The 12,813-nt window shown below is 42.0% G+C and overlaps 1 protein-coding gene and 1 non-coding gene across 2 annotated transcripts in view; one reads left to right on the plus strand and one right to left on the minus strand.

Annotated features, from left to right (window-relative positions):
* LOC131678247 (tubulin monoglutamylase TTLL4-like) overlaps positions 1–12,813 on the plus strand; it is an 84,785-nt gene that overhangs the window by 1,266 nt on the left and 70,706 nt on the right. The gene's annotated exons all lie outside the window — the stretch shown is intronic.
* Positions 3,935–4,036, minus strand: Trnay-gua (transfer RNA tyrosine (anticodon GUA)). Its single transcript has 2 exons — positions 4,000–4,036; positions 3,935–3,970 (listed from the first exon to the last, which is right to left on the minus strand). It is a non-coding gene; the product is annotated as a tRNA-Tyr (tRNA).

The raw sequence follows: 12,813 nt of genomic DNA on the forward strand, positions 1-12,813 counted from the left end.
CTGAGATAAGAGTTAATCTTAGGCTTATGAGAGCAACATCATGTCTCAGCGCAACCAGATCTATGCAAGAATTATTTGCGAGAAACAAGTTATTTGTAAACTAAGATTATTTGGAAATGTTCGGCGAAATAACAGATATGAAAGTCTGTTATTCCGTTAAATGTTACCAAATATCTCAAAAAACGATACAGACAGTTACATCAAGAACTACAAATGAATATTGTATTTTAACAATACGGAAACAGACATAATACGGAAAAGCTCAAGCCTGTAAAAAATTTTTTTTTGGATTCTCTTTTGAGTCGAGATATCCAACAACTCATATATAAACCTTTGTCAATTTTCGTGACTAAAAAGGTAATTTAAGAGGTCCACCATCTCCTTTTTTGCACTACACTGGTGTAGCACAAGGTAAAAACTAAAATGCAATTAATAAATTATATTATAAAGGTTAAACATTTTTTTAAAAGACCAAGTTTATAAACCCAAAATGAACTCATGTCGTCTATCAATGTTCTATGTTTTCTCTCTCTCTCTCTCTGAAAACTGAAGACCTTATCGAGCTCTGTGCTAGGTATGAAAAATATTGTTCATTGTTTCTGTAGACAGTTAAAGGAAGCGTGTAGAAGGAGCAGCTCATGGTAAAAAGAAGGAAAATATCCACACTATCTTTATACCAATTACAACGAATATACAAAAATGAACTAAGAGTATTCAGTTTAACACAAATAAATCACATTCGTTACAAATAAGGTCGCATCTATAGGATATTTTCTTTATCTGTTTTTTTATTTTAATCTTTTGATGAATGGGTTGACATATCAGCTTCATTTTTCTTTTAATTTGTTCAGTTTTGAACGCTTAAACAACTTTTCATAATTTTTGAATTTTTTATCAAAAATATCTTTTTGCTCAACTAAACCTTTCGCAATTAGCTGCCCGAAATTCATCTTCTAAAGCAAAGCTCATTTTTGGTGCATGGGGCATCCAATTTAAAAAAAATGTCGATTAAATGTGATGAGAAACCAGAAAAGAACCTTTTTTTAAACAAAGTGTAAAGTCATGGGAGTCGGCTAAATAGCGTTCGGTCAAATAGCGTTCGGCCAAACAGCATTCGAGTCATTTTGTACCTTACAAACAAACCTTACATAATATTTCTCTTGGGGCACTAACATCGTTGGAACTATTTGAGAAGAAATTTGAACAGGTTACAAGCATAACGTACATCACCTCTCCTTATTTCGACATTTAACTGGTAGTAATTTTATCGAAAGTGCGTAGTAACAACGTTTAATCACTCAACGTGCTGCAGGTTGTTAAAAACAATCAAATTGCTCGGTTGAACAATATCTGCGTAATTCCGTAAATGATGGAACTGTATAATATTGGCTTCCATGAGCTTTAGATCCGTTTCAACCTACCATCAATGTTCTACCTCACGAACAGAAGAAAGACTCGGCAACATTTAAATTCGTTTTGTTCAAGCACCAAAACGAGAAAAAAATGTTCTGTCCGGATACCTCACCAGTTACCATTTTCCTAGAAAACGTTACAATCACTCAGCGGGCAAATTTGCCATATCTGGTTGGAAATGATTTTACACTCGGTTTTTATACAACAATCAATGGGAAGCAAAAACTCCCTCTCGCAGGTTGATGGGATTGACGGTATTGTAAACATCATCAAGCCACAATATATTCAATAGAGTTATCTAAATATAAGGACCTTCGCTCTTTTTAGTTTTTATTTGCACCAAGTTCTACTACTAGAGGTTAATTAGTTCTCATGTTAATAATCCACCAAACATTATGACTACTGAGGATTTGATTTATATAAGAAGCCCGCTTCAAGATGTTGATTACAATACGCCTCGATAGTGGTGTGTCGGGGAGGCCGGGAGGGCTGATATGAGCCTTTTGTCTGTTCTATACCTTTCCTCTATTCACCAGCTCATAACCAACAATCAACCAGTAACAAATAGATAATTGAGAAAGGATGTGCTATGTGTGGTGATTGGCTATTCAAGTATTAGTAGTGTTTGAAGTACTAATGTATGTCTCATGTGATGATCATAACTTCAGCTGTATCTTGTACCTATCTAATCTATTACGTCTCTCATATATTGTCTTTTATTTCTTCTTTTCGAGTCCTATACTGCCATTCTACACCCGCCTTCAGCTGGGTCAACAAAGATGGTGATAGTGAACGTCTTAACACTCACACATTCTCAAACGCGGTCTCAGCGGGAACCTACAAAAATGCCATCGTGCACGCGATTACGAATCGGTCATGTCCGAAAGTCTATCCTTGATCCTAGAAGCCTAGGTCCATGCCTTCAGCTGGACCATTTAAGAAAATACGCCCATACCTATTAGACAACACGTCTCATGGCGACATGACCGGGAACCCTATCGATATAAACAATCCCACTCTCTGCCAGAATTCAAACCGCGCACTGAAAATTTAATATCAGACTCACGGTTCGCGCAACCATTCAAGAACACACGTTACAAAATCACGTCAGCGCACAAACGTTAGAGCCCCTCGCGATTTTCCAAGCAACATTCGAACTCGCAAACATGATTACACCCCGGTGATAAGGTGAAAATCTCAGCACTCATAAACTTACCAACACGATCTCAAGTGTCAACCTACAAACTCCCGCGCTCGCGCCATCATGAATCGGGATCGTCCGGAAGTATCTATCCTCGGTACAAACAATCTAGGTCCTTGTTAATTATTAAAAAAATAATAAAATTGAAAATAACTACCATATCCACTAGACAAATCGTTCCATGGCGACATGACCGGAAACTCTAGTGATATGGGGTAACTCTCTCCCTGTCAGAATGTGATCCGTACACCGAAAACTAAAGATCAGAATGACGGTCCGCGAATATTTGAATCGCCGCAGGGTTTCAAAATCGAATTTATACATGCGAAGTCACATACACGCGACAAACACGTCAACATACGAACGCTTAAGCCCTTCGCGATCATCTACGCACACCTATGCCCGCGATCGCGTAAACTTGATAACACTGCGGCAATTGTGTGAACGTTTTAGTACTTACGAAGTTACAAACGCGATCTCAAACGCCAACCCGCAAATGCGCGATCATGAATCGGTCACGTCCGGAAATCTTTAACCTTCATTCTAGCAATTTAGGTCTATACATTCAGTTGGACCAATCAAAAAAAAAATAAAGCTCATATCCACTAGACCACGCGTTCTACGACGACATGATTGGGAACTCTAATGATATGGAAGAACCCACTTCCTTCTGGAATCTGAACCGTACACAAAAAATTAAGTATCAGATTCACGGTCCGCGCGCGATTATTCTAAAACACACGCGAATATGCGAAAGGCACACGGTTATGAAATAGAATTCATGCACGCGAAGTTACACGTTAGCACACGCGACATACAAACGCACACGCGATCGAGCACATTAACGTACAAATGTTCGAGCCCTTCGCGATGATACACGCGATTCCCTACGCCCGCACATGCCTGAACCGTACAATGAATATCACATTCAGAATCACGGCCCGCTACAATTGGCCTATTGCAGTGTTTTATTGGGCGACATTGCCTGTCTCGTCTGCAAATTGTAGTATGTGATTCTGACGGGGAGCCCTTCCAAGAACCTAGCTCTACAGCTCCAGTAGGACAACTCTCGAAAAAAAAAAAAAAAAAAAAACAATCAATGGGAAGCAAAAACTGAGAGGTTATAAGTGGATAGAGGAACTTAAAAGTCGACCGTCATCCAAACTGTAAAGGACAAACTATGACCCTACAAAATAGGGAACACAATGTAGAATTTATTGCAAATATGGTTTTCAAAAGATAGTAAAAAGAAAGTTTTTTTTATATATGTATAATCAACGGCTCTTTTCTAAAATATTCATAATGCATGCAAAAAGTTTATCCTTCGAGCCGGATTTGAACCAGCGACCTATGGATAACTACGACACGAACCTACGGGGCCCAATCTACAGTCCACCGCTCTACCAACTGAGCTATCGAAGGTGTTGTCTTTATTCGACATTTGATGCTGTTTTTTTTTTTTTTCAATTCGTTTATTTGATAAGGCAGGTTTGCGTTAGCTTAAAGGTGCCAATTTTGTTTTGTTTTACATTTTAAATTACTTAAAACTAGGGGCTTACATATTGATTTTTGAAATTAAACTAAGGCTAATTTATAGCTATACATATGGGTCATTCCACGCGAAGTGATCAAAAAAAGATGCAAACTTGAAATCGACCTTCACAGATTTGAACAAAATTTGGAGGAATTGTTCATCTAGGGCCAATATATAAAAACCCAAATTTTTGTGTCAATTGAACCACCCCTCGGGTCATGGGAGCACCCCCCGTTTTGGCAAATTGCCAAAACCCTTGATTTTCTTTTGATCATATCTCCGGTTCTATTTAATCTAGAATCAAACCACAAGATGGCTTTTGAAGAAAATTGTTCAAGGAGACTATAAAAAATATTATTTTTTGCCGACAGTGTTGCCAACTATGCAATTTTTTCAGTTAAATATTAAAAGTTAATTTTTCTCAAAATACGTATATTTTAATTTTGAAAATTTTAATGCCATCGCGTTCCTCAGACATTTTTACATAAAAAACACTTATCATCCCAATATAATATGAGCGCATCCTGAGATATACCGTTTTGAAGGGAAAAACTCCGATTTTCTCATATAAAAATCCATTTTTATTGGCCAAAATTGAGAAAATCTTCAAACTGTCATAAAAATCGACCCTGATCTGCTAGAAGCAAACCAAATACGTAGTTTTTCATCATTTCTCGTCTACTTCACGAAAAATTATGTTTGAACTCAGAATACTCAAGTTGGTTTTTTAGTGTTGTGCGCTTGCGATTTTATATGGGAAATTGCGGTTTTTTCTCTTCAAAACGGTGTATCTCAGGATGCGCTCATATTATATTGAGATGATAAGTGTTTTTTATGTAAAAATGTCTGAGGAACGCGATGGCATTAAAATTTTCAAAATTAAAATATACGTATTTTGAGAAAAATTAACTTTTAATATTTAACTGAAAAAATTGCATACTTGGCAACACTGTCGGCAAAAAATAATATTTTTTATAGACTCCTTGAACAATTTTCTTCAAAATCCATCCTGTGGTTTGATTCTAGAGTAAATAGAACCGGAGATATGATCAAAAGAAAATCAAGGGTTTTGACAATTTGCCAAAACGGGGGGTGCTCCCATGACCCGAGGGGTGGTTCAATTGTCACAAAAATTTGGGTTTTTATATATTGGCCCTAGATGAACAATTCCTCTAAATTTTGTTCAAATCCGTGGAGGTCGATTACACGTGCCTTGATCACTTCGCATGGAATGACCCATATACACAAGGGGGTAGTATAATTTTCGTAAGATTAGAGGGGTCATTTAGTTTTTATGGCAATATGGTTTGACATTTTTAGCAATGAGATTATTGGAGCAAATAATGTTTAACTAAGGGGGAAAATTTTTACGACTATCTTAAAAGTAGAAATAATTAGAGGGCGTGATTAAATTTTGTAAAGATTCGGAGACATTAATTAGAGTTATTTTATGTGGTAGTAGAGTTGGGCATTTTCAACGAGATCATATAATATAATAGTTACAACTAGAAAAGGCAAGAAGAGCTAAATGCTTCATGAAGATATTTGGGGGGGGGGGGGGGGAAGGGGTGTTACTTCTGTGTATAAGAGTCAGGGGAAGTAGGGTGGACAAACATGGCAGGGGGAGAACATTATTTCAGTTTCAGACTTCGGGAGATCAACGGATGGATTACAGAATCAGGGTGGTCTTCATCAGGAAGAATCATGTACTGGGACGCCGGGTGGTCGTTCTCGAGATGGCAGGGGTTTCTCCAGACGATTTCGTAGTGCGGCTCAGATGTTGATCGGCTACATTTCGAGTTGTGCGTGTGATGTTCGTGCTTTAGGTCCCGTGTTTGTTGGCTCATTCGACAGGGATGTTTTGTGTCGCCTTGGAGTCGCATCAAACCATCGTGGGTGTATGGTACAGGTGGAAGAGAGCGCTTCTGAGAATGATAAGGAAAAAGGGGCAGTTAAAGTTGGATATTGATGGTTTTTATGAAGGTGTATATAAGGGACATATAGAGGACATCGCGGCTTGCCAACACATCTCGAACCGGGACGTTGGGTGGTCTTCTTCGGGCCCGGAGGGTGTCCATAAGCCGAGACCTGGCGGAACTGTACTCGGTGCACGCCCAGACTATGTGCTCTACATCGTGATAACCGTCGCCACAAGCGCAGATACCACTCTCCACGAGCCCAATACGTCGGAGATGTGCATCCAGCGTGTAATGGTTCGCCATGAGTCGGGACATCACACGAATGAAGTCACGACCCACATCCATCCCCTTGAACCAAGGTTTCGTCGATACCTTAGGGACTATCGAATGTAGCCACCTTCCTAGCTCCCCATTGCTCCACGAGGTTTGCCAACTTTCGAGGGTTCTCTGATGAGTAATACTGAAAAATTCGTGGAAGCAAATTGGTCTTTCAAAAACGTCACCTTCAATGGCACCCACCTTAGCTAAGGAGTCCGCCTTCTCATTGCCCGGAATGGAGCAATGAGAAGGGACCCACACCAAGGTAATCTGGAAAGATTTGTCAGATAAAGCACTCAGTAGCTCCCGTATTTTCCCCAAAAAATACGAGGAATGCTTTCCATGTTTCATCGAGCGAATAGCGTCAATAGAACTCAGACTATCCGAGACGATGAAGTAATGGTCTGCGGGTAATGTGTCAATGACTCCAAGGGTATACTGAATAGCAGCTAGTTCTGCGGCGTAAACTGAAGCAGGGTCACTGAGTTTGTAGGAGGCGGTGAACTTTTGATTGAAAATACCGAAGCCAGTGGACCCTTCGAGGTTTGATCCGTCAGTATAAAACATCTTAGAACAGTCGACTTCTCGGAATTTATTATAAAAAATATTTGGAACCACTTGTGGGCGTATATGGTCCGGAATTCCAATAATCTCATCTTTCATGGATGTGTCGAAGAAAACAGTAGATTCAGAAGTATTTATGAAATGCACACGGTTGGGATTGTAAGAAGAAGGATTAATATTTTGCGCCATGTAGTCAAAGTACAGGGACATAAAACGGGTCTGAGAATTGAGCTCAACAAGCCTTTCGAAATTTTCAATCACCAACGGGTTCAAGATATCGCATCGAATGAGCAATCGATATGAGAGTTCCCAAAATCGATTTTTCAGCGGGAGAACGCCCGACAGGACTTCGAGACTCATCGTATGGGTCGACTGCATGCACCCTAAGGCGATACGCAAACAACGATACTGAATTCTTTCGAGTTTGATGAAATGTATGTTCGCGGCGGATCGAAAGCAGAAGCATCCGTATTCCAGTACCGACAGTATCGTTGTTTGATACAACCTAATTAGGTCTCCTGTGTGGGCACCCCACCACGTTCCGGTTATTGTACGAAGAAAGTTGATCCTTTGCTGGCATTTCTGTTTCAGATACCGAATATGGCATCCCCAAGTACCTTTCGAGTCGAACCAGACCCCTAGATATTTTACTGTGAAGACCTGAGCTATAGTTTGACCCATTAATAGAAGCTGTAGTTGTGCTGGTTCACGCTTCCTAGAAAATACAACTAGCTCAGTTTTCTCCGTGGAGAATTCGATACCCAGCTTAATAGCCCATGCAGACAAATTGTCCAAGGTATTCTGTAATGGTCCTTGTAGATCGACAGCTTCGGGTCCCGTAACAGACACCACGCCATCGTCTGCAAGTTGTCTTAACGTGCAGGATTTGTCAAGACATTCATCAATGTCGTTGACGTAGAAATTGTATAACAGGGGGCTTAGACATGAGCCCTGGGGAAGGCCCATGTAGCTAAATCGTGATGTCGATAAGTCACCATGCGAAAAATGCATGTGCTTTTCCGACAACAAGTTTAGTAAAAAGTTGTTTAAAGTCGCTGAAAGACCATGCTGGTGCAGCTTCTCTGAAAGAATGTTGATAGAAACTGAATCAAAAGCCCCCTTTATATCTAGGAACACTGATGCCATCTGCTCTTTACTAGCATAGGCCATTTGAATTTCGGTTGAGAGCAACGCAAGACAATCATTCGTCCCTTTGCCTTTGCGAAAGCCAAATTGTGTATCTGACAGTAAGCCATTTGCTTCGACCCAATTGTCGAGGCGGGATAGGATCATTTTCTCGAACAACTTCCGGATACAAGATAGCATTGCGATCGGTCGATACGAATTGTGGTCGGAGGCTGGTTTTCCTGGTTTTTGGATGGCGATGACCTTCACTTGCCTCCAATCGTGTGGGACAATGTTAGCCTCAAGAAACTTATTAAATAAGTTCAACAAGCGTCTCTTGGCAGAGTCTGGCAGATTCTTCAACAAGTTGAATTTGATTCTGTCTGGCCCTGGAGCTTTATTGTTACACGACAAGAGAGCAAGTGAGAACTCCACCATCGAAAAAGGTGTTTCGTTCGCGTTATCGTGACGGGACGCGGCGCGGTAGATCTTCTGTGCCGGGGCGGAATCCGGACAAACCTTCTTGGCGAAATCGAATATCCAACGGTTTGAATATTCCACGCTCTCATTAGTACTGTTTCGATTTCGCATACGTCGGGCTGTTCCCCAAAGAGTGCTCATCGATGTTTCTCTCGTTAATCCGTCGACGAACCGGCGCCAATAACCGCGTTTTTTGGCTTTCATCAAACTCTTCATTCGCTTGTCTAACGTCGCGTACTGTCGAAAACTAGCGGGTAACCCGTCGTTCCGGAAGGTCTTAAACGCGGCGGCCTTCTCTGCGTACACGTCTGAGCACTCTTTATCCCACCAGGGATTGGGAGAACGTTTTTGTATGTTCGCGCCGGGTACTGGCTTAGTCTGAGCTTGATTCGCGCTGTCGAGAATCAAGCCAGCCAAAAAGCTGTACTCTTCCTCCGGAGGAAGTTCTTGAGTAGATTCGATGTTGTCGGATATCGCGGCAGCATAGCTCTTCCAATCGATATTTCGTGTGAGGTCATACGAAATATTGATTGTTTCCAATGGCCTTGAGCCGTTATTGATTGAGACTACGATCGGCAGATGGTCGCTACCGTGGGGATCAGGGATTACCTTCCACGCGCATTCTAACTTTAGCGAGGTCGAGCAAAGGGATAAATCTAATGCGCTTGGGCGCGCTGGTGGGGGAGGAATCCGTGTCATTTCACCCGTGTTTAGAATTGTCATGTTGAAGTTGTCGCAAATATTGTGAATTAAAGAGGAACGGTTATCATCATAAAGGCAACCCCATTCCGTACCGTGAGAGTTAAAGTCGCCTAAAACTAGTCGCGGTGCAGGCAGGGATTCTATGATGTCATGTAGCCGGCGATGCCCAATCGCGGTGTTGGGGGGAATATATATGGAAGCTATGCAAAGATCTTTGCCTTTGGTTGTTACTTGACAAGCGACAACTTCAATACCTGTTATCGAGGGAAGGTTAATTCTGTAGAAGGAATAGCGCTTTTTGATCCCCAAAAGCACTCCTCCATAGGGGGTGTCTCGATCCAGGCGAATAATATTAAAGTCGTGGAAGTTGAGATCTATGTCGGAAGTTAACCAAGTTTCACATAATGCAAATGCATCGCAACTCAAATTATTTATTAAAATTTTGAAGGAATCGATTTTCGGGATGATACTTCTGCAATTCCACTGTAGAACAGTGATCAAATCCGTGACCTCGTTCGATGAGTTAGCCATCGAAGGATACAATCGCTGAAAGGAGGGGCCATTTAGCAGTCAACTGCTTCAAAAATATTCTTACTGTAGGGAGAAAAGCTAACAACAGACTTTTAATAGGATCAGTTATATTGAAAGTTTTTATTATCCAGTCCACAATGTCCGAGAGTTTGATAATTCCAGTGCCGCGATTATTCTCGAACTGAAACAGAGGAACACTTGGGATTTTTGATGTTCCGGGAAGTGCTGGGAACTCCTTCTCTGAGTTTAATCCTCCGAGACCAGGAGCTAATTGCTTCGGTTTGGTTGCAACACTTCCAATAGATGTGACTTTCTGAGTCCCGTCAAGGGATACCTTCTGGCCTTTACAACGAACTTTAGGAGAGGAAATGTTCCTCCTCTTCCTATAACTTCTAGGCGCCCTAGTAGATGTTCCCTCTTGTGGGTCATCAGCCTCGCCCTCGTTAGGAGGCAAGTGAGCATAGATGTTTGTTGAGGTTGGTGGTGTAGCATTCTTTAGCATTTCTGCAAAAGAACGTTCGGATCGTCCAGCAAGGGAACGTTTTACTTTATCCCCGCGTAGTTTGTACGCGGGACATGCCGAGATATCATGCAGATTCTCTGCACAGTAAGGACACTTCTCAGCATTCTTACTGCACGAATCATCTAGATGATTCTCCCCGCATTTTCCACAGCGGGCCTTATTGCTACAATGGGTGGCTGTGTGACCCAATTGTTTACACTTTGTGCAATTCATGACCCGCGGCACAAACAGACGCACAGGCAGACGAACCTTGTGCAAGAGGACGTAATTTGGCAAAGCGGTACCAGCGAAGGTCAACCGATAAGAGTTTGATTGGGGGTACGTTTTTGAACCATCCCCCGCAACTACTACTGAGTGCAAGCGCTTGCACTCGAGTATTTTCACTGGCTGAAGTAAGCGGTCTCTGAAACGGCCAACCCCGTACTGCAGCAGATCCTCGCATGTCAAACTGTCATCGGTGACAACGCCTTCAGACTGTACTTTCACAGCTGGAATATACACGTGATAGTCCTTCGTAAAGTGCTCGCAGCAAGCAATATCGTTTGCCTGCTTTGAGTTAGTCAGCACGACCCTCAGCCTGTCTGAGCGGACCTTTTTTATTTCGATCACAGCCGAGAACCGTTCCGTTAGGTCTTTTGAAATCTGTAATAGATTCAGCGATTTTGTTTTGGGCCGAAAGAAGACCACAAAGGGACCGGTCGAGAGCTCTGGATATTGTTTGGGTCGGGGGAGAGCCTTAGGAGTCGACTCGATCTCCATTTGGCCATCCGGGGAGGAAGCCATCGACACCGTCAACGCACGGGGTCAGCACCCGCGCAGACGGGAAAAAGCCGTAAATGTATCAAAAAGGTAGATTTCACTTATCTGTATACTCGTTTCCCACGACGCACCAGTCCAGCTTAAATAGCTGGTTATTGTTCAATCCTCGCTTTACGAACAAAAGGTTGAGGAATGTGGCCTAACGGTTAACACACGCACAAAAGAAAATAAAAGTCCAAACCTCGAAGAGGCAGAGAATGGTAAAATAACCTTGAACGCGGATTACTGCACTGTTCTTTTTCCAACAGACCGAAAACAAAACACTTCTATCTCGATCGAGCGATGCGTAGAGACTGTGATTTGATGCTGTTGAATGCACGATGAAAACGAGATAGGTATGCGCGACTCATAATGCATTATTCGCGACCACTTGTGTCATGTAATCAAAAATCATTTGCCGCGTAAGCTTTTTTTGTGCCAGAATCTTATGTTTCGATCGATTTAGCCAGCTTTGAGCTCTTCGATAGTTCAATTGGTAGAGCGGGGAGCTTCGTTCCGAGTAGGTTCCTTCGATTAGTTATTCGTAGGTCGCTGGTTCGAATCCAGCTCGAAGACTTGCAACTTGCTATTCTCAATCATTTTTTTCTTTTATTTTTTACACAAGGCCATTACAACAGCAAACCTAGATCGTTACAGTTATTTGCGCTATCGGCACAGCCAAAAATACAATCGACGCCGGATTCACCCAAGTTCGAAGCACTGTCGTCGCCGCCCTGAGTGACCAACGAGTCGCACTTCATGAACGGAACCAATAGTTGTGTGACCGGGTGACACCACGCTGGCAGCCATTAATTTGGCACACGCTGATTTAGTTAATCAGGTTGGGCTGAGGTTTATAGCAGCGCGTGTATACAAACAAGTGCCGCAAGCCTATACGACGACGACAACAGCGACGGCGACAGTGATCGTGTCTCGCGAATCAGCTCGACTGCCAATCATTTATTCACTGCCCTGTGTAGGTTTTATTTGGGCTATGCAAAAAAAGCTAGTCTGTCACAGTACCAGCGAACCGCGTCGCACATTCGGCGACCTTTATATACATTTCCTGACAATAGATGCCAAGGTCAACCAGAGTTAGGTTAAGAATTTAATGAAAAGTTTAAAACATGCCAGAATGGAACCTTCTCCGCCTTTTTCCGAAAAGGATGTATGATATGCAAATTACTTCACATCACGTAATTACGGAAGAAAGGAGATAGCAACCCACCGCACGCCCAGAAGGATCGCGTGATTTTGAACGCTTCACGAATTGAATGTGCTTTATTTGTGGAAGGTCGAATGGAAGATTTATTTTCGGTTAGCAGTTGCACCACACCCTGTAGACCGTATATGTATGCGCATTTTAGTGTGCCGAAAAAACAGCTAGGCTAACTTGTTTGCAAATAGACACACCAAAGTGATGATTAGACGGTTGCAACTTTGTGGTTCGTGCGTTGCAAGCACGAATCGTGCGACTAAAATAGTTTGTATGTTTAGCAAAATACAGACACTATTCGCTATCAGGCAGTTCTAGGTCAAGCGAAAAGGTAGAGGTACGGTAGCTTGAGGGCCTTCGGGTAATAGTCTAGCAGGCGGCGCCTATATGTATGTTTAGTACAAGTGATCATTTATTTGTGTTATGTCTACCTTTTGTGTTAAAGCTACGACCGTACGTTTATTGACAGCTTCATATACATAGTTCATA

The sequence above is a fragment of the Topomyia yanbarensis genome, chromosome 2, assembly GCF_030247195.1.
Source record: "Topomyia yanbarensis strain Yona2022 chromosome 2, ASM3024719v1, whole genome shotgun sequence".
NCBI classification, from domain to species: domain Eukaryota; kingdom Metazoa; phylum Arthropoda; class Insecta; order Diptera; family Culicidae; genus Topomyia; species Topomyia yanbarensis.